The sequence below is a fragment of the Nuphar pumila genome, chromosome 9 (assembly GCF_984573655.1).
Source record: "Nuphar pumila chromosome 9, dmNupPumi1.hap1.1, whole genome shotgun sequence".
NCBI lineage: Eukaryota > Viridiplantae > Streptophyta > Magnoliopsida > Nymphaeales > Nymphaeaceae > Nuphar > Nuphar pumila.
This window is the reverse complement of record NC_143257.1, coordinates 47,046,158-47,063,055: the sequence shown is the minus strand read 5'-3', so window position 1 is coordinate 47,063,055 and position 16,898 is coordinate 47,046,158.

Genomic DNA, 16,898 nt, shown 5'->3' with positions numbered 1-16,898 from the left:
CCTCGCAGTTTGGAAGGTGTCGCAGCAAAGTGGTACTCAGAGCACATTAATCCGATAGAACTGAAAGAATTCGACAAAGTGGTCAATTTATTTATTGAGCGCTTTCTATTCAATGCTGAAGCACTCCCGACTCTCAGTCATCTTTGCAGTCTGAGGCAGAAGGAAAACGAGAAGGCCAGGGATTTCATTCATAGATGGAGATCCGCTTGCAATAAGATGTGTGAGCCAATAGCAGAAAGACATGCACTATCTTTGATCCTGAGCAACTTCTCGCAACCCCTAAGGGGACTAATTTATACATCTCCATCGAAGAGTTTCATAGAACTGACAGAACGAGCCGAATGGCTCGAGTTGCGTATGGAGAACGGATCTTATGAGGGTTTTATGTTTACAAAGAATAACAGTCAACAAGAATCAAAGAAGAAATCCCATTTTACCTACTCTACCAATAACAGTAAGAATCAGAACAAAGGAAATGAAAAAAATCACAGTTATGCTTCAGGAGGGTCAAATCCCAACAAAAGTGATCAGAAAGGCAAGTCGATTACTCAATATGATAAGCAGCCATAGCAGACCCTCGAACAGAGATCAAGACCACAAGAAAAGCCGAAGGGAGAAGGATGGAGTTATAACCGCAAGTTTACTCCTCTAGACCAGTCCCTCGAGACGGTATTAGAATATATGCTCGGCAGTGATATGATTAAGCTTCCAAGGGTAGCTGACCCGCCAGTGGTTATGGGAAAAATGAAAGACAGATTCTGCAAGTTCCACCGAACTATGGGACATGATACCGAGAACTGTTTTGTTCTCAAAAACATCATACAAGATTATATTGACAAAAATTTGTTGGTAGAAGGGGCTGAAGATGAGAAAATGGAGATTCTAAAACAGCCTTTCTTGCAGCACTCAACAGCAATGATATATGATCATCCCTTTCAGCCATAAGATCATATCCGACCATGCCCTAGCAGTGATATCAAGGTGCAGCATCAGGTATTAGTGTTGCATAAGGCCCAGTCCAGTTCTCAAAAGATGGACCTCGTTTCAGCATTCAGTAAGCTGAAAGTTTCGAGAGAGCCCGCTAGAGTATCTCCAGAGGTAGCCAAAAGAATATCGTGGATACCCAAGAGCCTTGTCAAACCTACTTCAGAAAAAGGGAGAACATCAGAAGAAAAGGTCGATACAGTGCAAAGACCAATCACTGCCCTCTCTAATATCCCTATCCTTGAGTTGGCACGTGCCTCTCCTAAGCATCAGCACGTCCTAGACGATTTACTGCAAAAAATCAAGGTCAAGCCAGGCACCACACCTGAAGACATGGCTCAGATCGTTAATCAGGCCATGACCAATGCTCCCATAACCTTCTCAGATGAGGATTTGCCAAAACCTCATGTATTTCATAACAATGCTCTGTACATTGTAGTGCAAACTCGGGGAATGACTGTACCCCACGTGCTTGTAGATGGAGGCAGTAGCCTCAACATTTGTCCTGAAATGACTGCCAAGGCTCTGGGTATAAAAGAAGAAGAGTATACACCGGATCTGATCACCATTTATGGGTTCGATAATCACGGACAGACAGCAAAGGGAAAGATCTTCTTGGAAATATTTATTAACTACTCTGTTCATACAGTGCTTTTCCATGTCGTTAACGTGCCGCCAACGTATAATCTTCTACTGGGAAGAACATGGATTCATAATGCCAACGCCGTACCATCCACTCTGCATCAGTGCATCAAATGGTCTAAAGGTGGCATGATAACTACTGTTTTGGGGGAAGATCCTGAAGAGAGGCTACCTCAGCCTATGATCCCTAAGCCAACTTATACTGCTGATATCCCCAGCATTAGGGAAAGTGAAGAGGTTGTTCTCAGTGAAAGCCTTGAAATGCTAAAGTTAGAAGCAGCATCAGAGACAAATCACACAGCAACGATGGTCCAATAGCAAGGACCACATTTCTTTAAGATCGGAGGTCGTCTCGATTACAGTACTTTCAAAGACCATCCTCTTTTCCTGCAGTTTGTTAGAACCAAGAAAGGATTTGACCTATTACTGAAGCATGGTTATCAGCCTTTCAGAGGCTTGGGCAAGAACGGAGATGGCCGGCTAGAGCCAGTGATCCCTGATCATCATCCGCGCAGGGCAGGACTAGGATTCATGGGCAAAAGATCTCACAAAAATACTGTCTTCATTAAAGGGATCCATTAAAAATTTTCTACCATCTGTCTTTTCTATTTCATTCATTTGATTTCTGCAGTTTGTAGGGACAATGTCCCATTTCAGCTCATTTTAAATGTCCTTATTTCATTCCAAGTCTTCAATAAAGTTATCAATTTTCTCGTCTATCTGGATGTCATCTTTCTCTTATTCCTCCGTAATTTGTCTTCAAAATTCATTATTCTTATCTTTTTTATTCTCATACAATTTATGTCATAGTGAATGAACTTTTTCTAAAAGCTATTCTTTTTCAAAAATTTCAGAATGTCTTCTCAACCGATAAAAAGATTAGTCATCAATCCTTCAATCCTATCGAAACCGGCAAAGATACATCAGGTCCGGGTAAGAGCAGAGGACTGTAAGGTCACAAAGCAGTCAGAAGAAATGACAGAATTTGATTCGTCGCTTCCAGAGTTGCCAGAGTTTGCAGCGATTCAGAAACAAGATGAACCATCGACCCTAGTCCAGGATCCGACTGAGGACATCAATATTGGTTCAGAAGATAGTCCGAAAATTCTCAAGATTGGCACCAGCCTAAGCACAAATGAGAAGGAAAGGCTCATTGACTTTCTCAAGCAGTACCAAGAAGTGTTCGCATGGACTTATGAAGATATGCCAGGTTTAGATCCTAAATTGGTGGAACATCGACTCGTTCTGAAGCCTGATGCGAAACCTGTTAAGCAAAAGTTAAGAAAAATGGATCCTCGAATCGAGCAACAGGTCAAGGAAGGACTTGAGGACTTGCTTAAAGCAGGATTCATTCGAGCAATAGATTATCCGGACTGGTTGGCGAATATCGTTGCAGTTCCCAAGAAAAACGGCAAAGTGCGAATTTGTATCGACTTTCGCGATCTCAATAAAGCTACGCCGAAGGATGACTATCCACTCCCAAATATTGATCTCCTAGTTGATAGCACGGCTGGGCATGCCATGTTCTCCTTCATGGACGAATACTCCGGATATAATGAGATCAAGTTAGCCACTCGTGACCAATCCAAGACATCCTTCACTACGCCATGGGGCACTTTCTGTTATACAGTCATGTCATTTGGACTCAAGAATATTGGGGCAACCTATCAGCGTGCAATGGCTGCCATTTTCCATGATCAGATGCACAAGACTATGGATGCATATGTTGATGACATCCTGGTCAAATCCAAAGAAGAAGATCATATCGATGCTTTAAGTCAAGTCTTCAAGCGACTCATTCTTTACAAAATGAGACTCAATCCTTAGAAATGTGTCTTCGGGGTTGAATCAGGCAAATTGCTAGGCTTCTTGGTCAGCAAAAAGGGTATAGAAATGGATCCCGCTAAAGCAAAGGCCATCATTGACATGCCACCTCCAACTACTCTTAAGGAATTGCGTAGTCTTCAGGGACGTATGCAATCAATTCGGAGATTCATATCCAACCTTGCCATGAGATGTGAACCTTTCAATCATCTACTCAGAAAAGGAGTGAAATTTGAGTGGGGACCAGAGTGTCAGCAATCATTTGAACGTATCAAGAAATATCTTCTTAATCCGCCCGTTCTGAAGCCACCAGAATTGGGAAAGCCTCTTTTGCTATATGTTTCAGTTAACCAAGCCGCTTGTGGTGGATTCTTGGCACAGTATGAGGAAGGCAGTTTGATTGAACATGCCATCTATTATGTAAGCAAGACCTTCATTGATTACGAGAAGAAATATTCTCAGATAGAAAGGACATGCCTAGCACTAGTATGGATGTGTCAGAAGTTGAGACATTACTTGTTAGCATCAGAAGTCAAGATCTCAAAACTTAATCCTCTCAAGTATATTCTCGAACAACCATTTCTCAGTGGACGGATTGCTAAGTGGCAAGTCCTGTTAATACAGTATGATCTGGGGTATGTTTCTCAGCAATCTATCAAAGGTCAAGCAATTGCAGACCAATTGGCAGATTTTCCTTTAGCAGAAAATGTTAAAATCGAGGATAGTTTTCCCGATGAGCGGATCTGTAATGTTCAACAATCCCCAGTTTGGAATCTATTTTTCGATGGATCCAAGAACATGGCCGGCATAGGGGTCGGAATCTTGCTGATCACACCAGAGAAAGAGATGATCCCCTTTTCTCTGAAACTGGATTTTCAATGTACCCATAATATGGCTGAGTATGAAGCTTTAATACAAGGTATGAGAATTTTGCAAGACTTCAATGTTAAGAGGGTACACGCTTTCGGTGATACATTGCTCGTAGTTAGCCAAGTCAAAGCTGAATGGCAGGTAAAAGATCAGAAGTTGCTCCCTTACCAAAAGATCGTTTTAGCCCTTATCAACAATTTCGAGGAATTTCAGCTTTTCCATATCAAAAGAGAGTTTAATCAAATAGCTGATGGTTTGGCCAGTTTGGGCTCCATTATGTCTTTAAGAAATGGAGAATCCTGTCGCTCTTTTGAAATCGGTAGACTTGACCAACCTGCCTTCATTCCAGTAATGCAAGTCAACCAGGCGGAAAAGAAAGAGAAGCCTTGGTATCAAGATATCAAAAACTTTATTGAAACTGGTGAGCTTCCACCAGAACTATCAAAGAAGGAGCAAAAAGCAATTCAGCATATGTTCGCCCGCTATTTTATCCTTGCCAATGTTCTTTATCGTCGTGGGTTCAGTTCTGAGTATTCAAGGTGCTTAGACGAAGAAGAAGCCAAAGAAATCGTGCGAGAAGCGCATGAAGGTATTTGCAGTGGTCATGTCGGCTACCAAACCCTTGTTAAAAAAATCATTCGGGCAGGATACTATTGGAGAACCATGTAGCAAGACTGCTATCGTTTTGTGAAGAAGTGCGTTCAGTGTCAGATACACGCACCTTCCATTCATGCGCCAGCCACGTACTTGCAATCAGTCGTGTCTCCATGGCCATTTTCTATGTGGGCCTTCGACGTTGTAGGACCCATCTCTCCTTCAGCTTTTAATGGTCATAAATATTTCCTTGCCGCAACAAAGTATTTCACCAAATGGGTTGAAGCCGTCACTCTACGTACAGTGGAAGGTCGACATGTAGTTTCGTTCATAAGAACATTCTTTGTCGTTTCGGTATACCGCACGACATCGTGTCAGATAATGGTACTCATTTCAAGAATGAGAGAATGAAGATCTTTTGTTCAAAATTCAGAATTCATCATCATTTTTCAGCTCCTTATTATCCACAAGGAAATGGTCAGGCAGAAGCAACAAACAAGAGTTTGATTCGCATCTTGGAAAGAACCGTTGAGACGGGTCGTGATTGGCACGATAAAATCCATGATGCACTTTGGGCATATCGAACTACCATTCGAACCCCAACCAATGTGACTCCTTCAGAACTTGTTTATGGGACTGAGGTGGTGTTACCCCTTCATGTTCAGAAGCCCGCCCTTAAGTTCGCATCTCTTTTAGAGTTACCACTCGATCAGTATCAGCAACAGAGATTGGTACAGTTAGATTTACTCGATGAGAAAAGACTCAAAGCAGCAGAGCACGCTCAGTCTTATCGTCAGAGGATAGCAAGGCAATATGACAAGTCAGTCATCGAAAGGAGATTCCAAGTTAATGACTTGGTCCTTAGATCAATGGCTCATCTCAAGCATCGTCCACGTGGCAAATGGTCACCAAACTGGGAAGGTCCCTACGTGGTGAAAGAAGCGTTGCCCCGTAATTCATATCGTCTGATTAATGCAGACGGGGTAGAACTATCCGACCCCATTAATGCTCGACATCTGAAGAAATTCTATACCTAGAAAATCTCTATTCTATCTTTTGTATTCTTCAAAAATTCCTTTCAATAAATGATCAATTATTCTTTTGTCAAAATATCTCTCTTCCCCAGAATATACTGGGGCATTCTTGTTAAAGTTGCCTTTTATCCAAAACAATCTGTGTGCAGGCAGGATCTAATAAATCTCTCATTTTGCACGCATGTGCACTCAGTTGCATCCATTTGCATTTGCATGCATTCATTTGCATTCATCTGCATCAATTTGCATTGAATTTCCCATTCAGGATAAGGGATAAATCCTGAGACCCCGGCAAGTCGTCCAAGTCATCATCAATTGATGACCCTTTAAAACCCAGTGCTCGTACTGGTAACCTTTTAAGACCCAGTGCCCGTACTGTAACCTTTTAAAACCCAGTGCTCGTACTGGTAATCTTTTAAAACCGAGTGCTCATACTGGTAATCTTTTAAAGACCCAGTGCTCGTACTGGTAACCTCTTAAAATCCAGTGCTCGTACTGGTAACCTTTTAAAACCCAGTGCTCGTACTGGTAATCTTTTAAAACCCAGTGCTCGTACTGGTAATCTTTTAAAATCCAGCGCTCGTACTGGTAATCTTTTAAAACCCAGTGCTCATACTGGTAATCTTTTAAAACCCAGTACTCGTACTGGTAATCTTTTAAAAAAAAAAAAAAACCTAGTGCTCGTACTGGTAACCTTTTAAAACCCAGTGTTCGTACTGGTAATCTTCTAAAATCCAGTGCTCGTACTGTTACTCTTCCAAAATCTGATGCTCGTACTAGTTGAACTAGTCCCAAATGTCATCTTTATACTTAGCAACTTTTCTTTCCTTTAAATGTCTAGAATTGGTCTAGAAGAGTTGAGTTCCGATTCAAATCTTTTTCTAAATCCAATTCAGAATTGGTCTAGAAAATCCAAGTCCCGACTTGAATTTTCTTACAAATCCAATTCGTATAATTTTCTTTCCTCTAGATTCTAGAATTGGTCTAAAAGAGTCGAGTTCCGATTCTAATCTTCTTTCAAATCCAATTCAGAATTGGTCTAGAAAATCCAAGTCCCGACTTGAATTTTCTTACAAATCCAATTCGTATAATTTTCTTTCCTCTAGATTCTAGAATTGGTCTAGAAGAGTCGAGTTCCGATTCGAATCTTCTTTCAAATCCAATTCAGAATTGGTCTAGAAAATCCAAGTCCCGACTTGAATTTTCTTACAAATCCAATTCGTATAATTTTCTTTCCTCTAGATTCTAGAATTGGTCTAGAAGAGTCGAGTTCCGATTCGAATCTTCTTCCAAATCCAATTCAGAATTGGTCTAGAAAATCCAAGTCCCGACTTGAATTTTCTTACAAATCCAATTCGTATAATTTTCTTTCCTCTAGATTCTAGAATTGGTCTAGAAGAGTCGAGTTTCGATTCGAATCTTCTTCCAAATCCAATTCAGAATTGGTCTAGAAAATCAGAGTTCCGACTCGAATTGTCTTTCAAAATCCAATTCATCTAGTCTTTCCTTGAAGATTTGAATTTCGATTCGAACCTTCAAACCGAACCCAGTCTTACACCGGTCCGGTTAAATCCAATTTTCAAAATTGGTCCTTTTATGAAATCCAATCTCGCCTTGGTTGCTTTACCAAATCTCGTATTGGTAATCTTTTCAAATCCAGTGCTCGTACTGGTAATCTTTTTAAATCCAACACTCGTACTGGTAAATCTTTTGAAATCCAATGCTTATATTAGTGATCTTCCAAAATCCAGTGCTCGTATTGGTAATCCTTTAAAACCCAGTACTGGTATTTTAATTCGGTCTTCATACTGGTCGCAACATGACTCTCACATTGAGGTTCAGACTCGATGTTAATCTTCAAACTTACGAACCAAACAATCTGTATCAGACCCTTGGGTCGTTCCATTCTGTTAATCTGACATTCGGGTTGCCGATTTTGTCAGACCACTAGTCATTCGTGTTATCAAGCAGTTCTTTGAGTTATCAAAAGCTATCAAAATCAATCGTCAAGTATTTCTCTTGCGAGGGACCCTTTTTCCAGAGAGAGTTCGAGGGAGCTCGTTTCTTTTCGCATGTCTTTATTGTTCGTTCGTTGAACCCCTTTTTCTAGGGAGAGTTTGAAGGGACTCGTGCTTCACGAACAGTTTGCAAAACAATCTTTATTGTGACACAAGGAACCCTTTTTCCAGGGAGAGTTTCGACGGAAGCTCGTCCTCCTTGTAACCCTAAATGTCTTTTGTTAGGCCACCCCCATCGTCGAGGACCCTTTTTCCAGGGAGAGAGTGATAGACTCGTTCCTCTATGATATCCTTTCAATCTTTGTTAGCGGCCCCCTTTCCATAAGAGAAGCCTAGAAATAGGGAGTTTTGACGAAAACTCTATTTCTCTTCGAAAGTTCGTTTTGCAAACACCTCCTCTTCAGGGAAGAGAGGAGTATCTTTTGTTACCCGTTCAGGTAAGGGTCAAGCCTGAGTCTCTCCTTTGGGAAAGAAGAGGAGAATCTAGCCACAGATGTGTCATTTAGATCTCAAGTGATTTCTTTCACCAAGGATTTCAGGAATATTTTGCCAATTTGTCATGAAAAATAGTTGTTGATCTCAAAATCTTTACTGCATAAAATTGTACCTCAAAATACCTTTAGTATTACTTCCGAAAGGACAAAGCTTTTGTGAAAAAGGATTCAAAATTCAAAATCTTTCTATTGGCCAACCAAAAGGATGAAGAATAAATCTGCGATATGGCCAGCAAAGAAAATTCAATGTTGTTGCAAAGCCATGAGTGATTGATATTGATCGCAGTCAATGGCACACTTTTAAAGATCATTCTTGGAAAATAAGCAGTCGAAATATCCTGGGGGATACAGAAAAATCCACTCAATTTTCATATCTCCTCAATCACCTAAGCTGCAATTAAATATCTGCAAAAGGGATCTCTCAATTGTCGTCTAGATGAAGGCGAATTAAGCGAGTCGACCCCCGGGGCCAAAGAAGATTTGGATCATCTCCAAGATGACGGAGTTTGTGACGGATCCTTCCAGGGAAAGTTCATATCACCGTCGAGATGAAGGCGAGTGTGATGAGCCTACCGACAAACCCTAAAAGATATTTAATTTCAGCTATCATCAAAAGATTTCCTACCAATGAGCCAATAATTGTCAAGATAATCCCTGAGATAAAAGAAGGATCGGAACATCTCTGAGATGAAGGAGTTTGTGACGTACCCTTCCAAAAAAATAAAGAGAGAAAAAGCTAGGACATCTCCAAAATGAAGGATGATGTAATTCCCGAAAAATCCAAGAGAGCTCCAATTCTGTTAAAAAGAGAGTGCAGAAAGATCATCATGAGAAAAGAATCCCAGGATATCAGACTGCCGAATCTATCAAGAATCTTTTTTAATTTTGTGAAATTCTTTTATCAATATCCTTTCGCTAATAGCTCTCGCAATATCAAGAATAGATTCTTTTCCGTCCATATCAAGGAAATTGATAACCTCCTTGAAGGAAAGTCAATTGCAAGTAATTTGAATTCGAATCTTGATTCTACGGAGTTAAGCCCAGTCGGAGGTAATACTTCAGGTAGAAAAGAGGGAATATTTTTCATATATATATGTGCTTATCATTCTTGAATTAACTACAATTTTTTATCTTATTGGCAATCTTTTCAAGTTATCCTGACATGAAGTGAGAACTTGATGTTTATTTTGATGTACCAAGGCGTTGTTGTTATCCCTTTTAGGATCGGATGATGGGAGTTGTCCAAGATCCTTCCCTTCTTGTTTTGATCTGAGCGCCTGGGCTCTTAGATTAGCACACTTCCCTGTGCTCCTCGTTGTCCCACCATGGGCAGTTCCCATTCACGTTAAGGGTTAAACCTGAATTTTTTGCAAAAAGGTCATCTGTCTTAAAAGCCATTCAGTCTCAGCGATGAGACGTCCAAGATCAATCCCTTTTCAAGCTTTAGGGAACCCCCTTTCTTCCTTTTGCAAACCCCTCTCGGATTTATTGTGCAAAATTCGAAGGTCCCATCATGGTTTCTTCATTCGAGGACTCCGTATATCGTCCCCTTTCAGGTTAAGGGTTAAGCCTGAGCCTCGTTTTTCCACGAGGTATCGTCCCCTTTCAGGTTAAGGGTTAAGCCTGAGCCTCGTTTTTCCACGAGGTATCGTCCTCTTTCAGGTTAAGGGTTAAGCCTGAGCCTCATTTTTCCACGAGGTATCGTCCCCTTTCACGTTAAGGGTTAAGCCTGAGCCTCGTTTCTCCACGAGGTATCGTCCCCTTTCAGGTTAAGGGTTAAGCCTGAGCCTCGTTTTTCCATGAGGTATCGTCCCCTTTCAGGTTAAGGGTTAAGCCTGAGCCTCGTTTTTCCACGAGGTATCGTCCCCTTTCAGGTTAAGGGTTAAGCCTGAGCCTCGTTTTTCCACGAGATATCGTCCCCTTTCATGTTAAGGGTTAAGCCTGAGCCTCGTTTTTCCACGAGGTATCGTCCCCTTTCAGGTCAAGGGGTTAAACCTGAGCCTCATTCTGATGAGGTATTTCATTTGTCGTCCCATCCAGGTTAAGGGCTAAGCCTGAGCCTCATTTCGATGAGGTGCATCTTCTTCTTTATTCTTTATGCTATATCTATCACCATCATTTGAACTAATTCTTTCATACCCAGTCAAATCTATCAAACTGGGGCATTTTTATAGTCTGAATTTGGTGTGTTTTTCTTTGCCACTAAGCTCGGCTTACAACCGGCTTAGTAGCAAAGAGGGGCATTTGTACACACCCCAAATTTTTACCCTTATCCAGTGCTTACATTTCATGTGTCATTGCATATCATTGCATTGCATAGCATAGCATTGCATGTCATTACATCTCATCTTCAAGATCCAACACTCCTGTTTTCAAAATATTCAATCCAGATTTGAGTTTTAAAACTTTTCTTTCTAAATTCAATTTTAAAACCTAGGTTTTTAATCAACATTGTGTCATTTGCCAACCCCCAGGACCTTATATTTTGAAGTATTTTCTCAGAAAACAATTTGGATTCATTTCAAACTCAATTTCAATTGATTTCAAATCTCAGATGAGACCCATTTAGGTGGCGTCGCTTCTGGATTCCTTCATTTATCCAAAAACTCAAAAATTTTAGAGTCCTAATTGGATCAAGACTCTTTTTCCAGAGTCCTAGTCGAATCAAAACTCTACTTTTCACTACCTTTTTATCTGTCTTTGAAGAAAACCTTTTAAAATCTTCTGTTTTGGCCAAAATCCCAGAGTCCTGGTTGGATCAGGACTCTTCTTCAAGAGTCCAGTCGGATCAGGACTCTTCTTCAGAGTTTTAATCGGATTATAACTCTAATCTTTCACAACCATTTTCAATCAAATCTTTCAAAATCTTTCAAAATGAGTCAGAAACTCAGAGTTTTAGTCAAAACAGGACTCTGTTCAGAGAGTCCTAGTTGGATCAGGACTCCGATCCTGATTTCAAATTTTGAAAGAATCTTTCAAAAAAATCTTTTCATCTATAAAAATTGTTGCGCTTTTATCAAAGAATTTTAAAATTCTGAGGTTTTATCTCAGAGTCCTGATCAAATCAAGACTCTACCCCAGAGTCCTGATCGAAGTAGGATTCTATCCAAAATTGATTTCCTCACTTCATTTTCATTGGTTTTCAAAAGCTTTGCTTAAATTCCATCACTTACTTATCAGAAAATCCAACAATATAAGAGTCCTAGTTCAATCAGGATTTTGTTCTCAGAGTCTCAGTTGAATCAGAACTCTGGTTTATTCCAATATTTGTTATTATTTTAACTGTTTTCACAAGTTCTTTTAACTGTTTTTTTTAGAAAATACAAAAAAAAAATCTAGAGTTTTAATCCGATCAGGACTCTGTCCCGGAGTCCTAGTCCAGTCAGAAGTCTGTTTTGAAGTCTGTTTTTATTCCATTTTCATTTATTTCCATTTGTTTTCAAAAGTTAGGTCATTTTGCAGAGTCCAGTTAGTTCAGGACTCTATTTCAGAGTTCTGATCAAGTTAGGAGTCTAACCCTGGTTGTGTTTTTTGACTCATTTCACCATTTTCTGATAAAATCTTTCAAAAACCTTTCATTTGGCTTTTTAAAATCTAAAATCTCAGAGTCCTGAGAGTTCAGGACTCTAACTTGGAGTTCCAGTTCGCTTGAGACCCTATTTTCAAAGATTCTGAATTTCAATTATTGATTTTAACCCCTTTTCAAAGTTATTTTTAGTGTTTATTTCAAATTTTTCAAAACCTGATGTGGGCCCACTCACTCGGCGCCACATCCAGAGGAGTTCTAACCCAGTTGGAACTCTATGTCATTTCAAAACTTTTAATTTCAAGCTTACTTTTGAAAATCTTTTGAAAACTTTCTCAATTTCAAGTTTTAAAATCATTTTTTTTTGAAAAACTCAAGTAGGGCCCACTCGGGGTGGTGCCATATTCGAGTAAGTCAGGGCTAGACTAGGGATAGTCAGTGTTTTGGTTAGTGTTAGAGGTTTAGAAGGGTCAAAAGTTATTTTAAAAACTCATTTTGAAGTTTGGATTTTAAAACTAGTGTTTTTAAAGGTTTTTAAAGAACTTTAAAAACCCAAATGTGGAAAATGCCAAGTGGCATCACATTTGGGGATTTTTTAGGATTAGCTAGGGGTTAATTAGGCATTATTTAGGATAATTTAGGCTAGGGGTATATAGGTCATTCCACCCCAAAATCGCCCCCCCCCCCCCTTTAGAAGTCCAAAAATTTCAAAATTGCTAATTTTCAAAACCTAAAAAGTTTCTATAAATTGAGACCCATAAGGGGTCGATTTTTCCAGCCACCTTTAGAGCAAGTCTTGGAGATTCTCTCTCCTCTCCAGCCCTTCCTCCATTGCTGCAACTCCAAGGTGAGAAATTTTATTAATTTCTTTAGTTTTATTTTATATTTTTCATGATTTAATGCTAGTTTAACCATTGGTACCATCTATTTCATGGATTCAACCATGATTCAACCTCAAGAACCATCAAGAACGGTCCAAGAAGATGATCTAACACTGTTTTTAGTGTTTTCCATGGATTCTAATCCATTAGAATTGATTTTAGCACTATTTTTTTTATTATTAACCAATAAAACATGTGATTTACCCTTTTTATGGGTTAAATCCATGTCTTTAAAGGTAAAATCAAATTCCAGTCATTGATTCCTTTATTTTATTTTATTTATTTGTTTATTTATGTTTATTTTACGTTTTCCAGTATATAAATAATTTTTATTTACTGTTTTATGGTTTGTTTTATTGTTTTTCATTAGTTAAGGCATGATTTCTTAAGTTTCTTAGATTTCTGTGTGTTTTTTTATTTTAGAACAGTAAAAAGCATGTTGTTTCGGATTGAAATATTCGTTGTTTATTCCTGATTTTTTTATATGTGATGCATGTATATCTAAAGTAACTACTGTAAAAAAATCAGAGATTTTGGACTTCGGGAACCCGGTCAGAAAAATCAGACATCAAATCGGGTTTTTAAAACTTTAAAATCATTGTTAAAATCAAGAAGGTAAGTTGCTGTTATGATATTTTTCTCATCTTATATCCAATTTTAGATCTATAAAGTGTAATGGATTCATATTGATTAGATATAGCTACTGTGAAATTTTCAGAATTTCGTATTACTGTTTAGTATTTTTCCTCTGTCAGAAACTCTGATTTTCAATTTAAAACGCGTTAGGGTTTTCCAAAACCCTAATCAGACTTGTGTTGTTTATAAATCCCAAACCACAGATCCGATTCATGATCTGTAAAACGTGAGTATTTTTATTTTTTTGTTCAACTATTCACTGTTAAAATCTCAAATATTTGGAATGAGTTATGCTATTTATCCCGGAATTTTCAATTGAAAGTATCAGTCAGGACCAAAGTTAAAATCAATATATTCAAGTCCGGATTGTCGGATGGGTATCTCCCTGGTTTTAAAAGCTTTTTCATGTTTGTAAAAAGGAAAAGTTATGTTTTCTTGTCTATTTGTTCTCTGTAAAATTTCATAAATTTCCATGGAGGTTTGAACCCTGGTTCGGGTCTTGGACTGAGATTGGTTGGTGAGCTAGGTCAAAAATAGCATATTTTTAGGGTTTAATGCAATTTTCGGATTAATTTAATGCCAAAAAAAATATTTTTATAAGTCTAATTTGATATTAGGGTTATAAAAAGTGCAGGTACCAATTTTGAGGATTTTTAGAATCTGTTTGATGCTTGAATGGTTTGAATTGCAAAACAGGGCACCCGAAGAATTCCAAAACACTGCAAAAATCACAAAATTTGTGATATTCTTGGATTTTCGTGCATAAGCATATAATTTTAGGGTTTAATCATATTCATAATCATATTAGGATGCTTTAGGTTTAATTTTATGCTCATTTGATTTCATTTAGTGCATAAAACCTAAGTTTTTACCAAAATATTTTCTAAAAACCCTGATTTCAAGGCCATAGTCTTGCTATCGGGGGCAATTTGGTCATTTGACCTAAATTTCGAAATCCCTAACCCTAATTTTCATATTTTTAATCATGTCATAGCATATTTAGTTTGATTTATTTGCATTTGAATTTCAAAACTTGTATTTTACCAAATATCTTTCTGAAAACCCTAATTTCAAGGCCATAGTCTTGTTATTAGGGGTATTTTGGTTATTTTGACCCCAATTTCGAAATTTCATATCTTATCTTCCTTATTTATTCAATTTTATTTCATACTTTATCATTTTGATTTAATGGAATCATGGCAAAAAGGCTTATATCTAGCAAAATCCAGCAATTTCCTGATATTGCTGGATAAATCTAGAAAAGCCAACATATCATCACTAACAAAGTTTTGTAGTTTTGCAGGTACATTGAAGACTTTATTTTTCATGTATTTAAATTTCAATAGTGATGTAAACTAAATTAAACTTTCGAATAAGAATTTACATTTCCTGCTTGGCTTAGGCAGCATTGCATATAGTTTATTTTTTTAAATAATGTTAATGTGTGATGGATGATGATTCATGCATATTCAAACTCACTATGGTCTACACGAATGACACATACACTAGCTTTTATGAAGTTTATAAACTTGGTGGAATTCGTATTTATGGCCATAGTCAGAATATGAAGGATATCTAGATTTATGATCTTCACATTAGCCACATTCAGCCTACACTCTTAGGTTAATTTCAAAATGCACTGCATTTCTCAAAAATACAAAGAGTTTTTCCCAATTCCTCAAAATCATATTCATTCATTTCATGAATTTTCCAATTCCAATTCCAATTCCAATTCAAATTCCAAGTCAAAGGAATCAAATTTATCAAAATTTCCTAAGTCTTATTCAAAATCGATTTTCTCAAAATATTTATTTTGCCAATGATATTTCAAGTATTTCCCAAGTTCCAAATTCGATTTTCTAAGTTATATTTTCAATTTCAAAGTTTGAATTCAAAGAAATCAAGTTTTTCAAAGTTATTTCATATTTCTCAAAATCGATTTTCACAAAAATCTCTTGAATACTTCAGAAATCGATATTCACTTTCTCAAATACAGTATCTCAATCATGATTCATGATTTCAAAAGTGTTTATTTTCCAAATATTTTCCAATCTTGAAGCAAACATCATGTTTTCAAATGTGCATTTTTAGAAATTCATAGCACATGCCTGATTCTTTGTGCATTTAGGAATTAGAATATGGTTTAGACAAGTTGAACAAAGCAAAGCATTTGATTGATCCTTGGTTCAATTACCCCTGGTAAAGGCGCCAGGAACGGTTGAATCTCGTACCGACAGGCGAGTCCCATTCTTCGGAATAATCCCGCATTTTAAAAATAGAGGCGAGTTATTTTCAAAATTTTTTTCAAAGGTCAGTTTGATTTGCAAAAGTAAAATTTTGCGATGATAACAGGACCAGACCACTAGGTCTGACAATAGTCTTGGTCTGAACCCATGATTCAGACCAGACTCTTAGATAGTTTGGCAAACCCGAATCGGGCAACCAAGGTGGCTAGCACCCGGTAGGCCTCACGGTGCCAGGGTACTGCTGGGGTTTGGTCGTGGGTTTGGTCCATAGGACCAGACCTTGCTGTCAAGGTTCACATAGGTCTAAACCCTTGGTTAAAATCTGAACCAAAGTGGTTAGCTTGGGTGGCCCAGGTACCTAGCACCCGATAGCTCGCACCTTGCTAAAAAAAAAAAACTAGGCCAGGCCCAACACACCGTAGCCTGATCGGGGTCTGGCCCCTAGGTCCATACCACTAGGTCTGCCGTGGCACTAGTTTGAACCCATGGTTCAAGCCAGTAGCCCAGGTTAAAATGATAGCCCCGAATCTGGGCTACCAAAATGAGCAGTGGGCGACCCACAGAATGCTAAGCTCAAAAAAAAAAATATACAGAGTTTAGTCATTGGGTCTGCTCTGTTGGACCAGACCTTCCGACCACCCAAACCCAAGAGCCTGATCCCATGGGCTCGGACCAGCATGCCAAAAGGGTCAGGTGCCTGCTACAGGCTCGCCCATCCGGCTAGACCATGAGGGTGCCTTCGGTACCCGGTGGTCGGCTACACGCCAAACACAAAAAGGATATATACAAAAAAAATATTGTGAGGCCTTCCAAGGATAAGAATACGGGGTGTCTCTAGTCGAGCTTAGCTCGGACCAGGGAACACTTAGTTGGTCAGTCCCAAAAAGGGGAGACAATCCAAGCGAAAAAGTCGAAAACAAGTGCAGCGACTAATGACTAACCAAAGCCCATTTCGGTGGGTGTGAGTGTGTGTGCAAACGCTGTGACTAAAAGCATACCCTTCATCACGAAAATACAAAGAAAAATTTGATTGAGGCTTCTAAGTGACAAATATATATATATATATATATATATATATATATATATATATATATATCAACATGAACACGGCCAACGACCCACGGTTGGTTGAACACCCTTGATTCCCAT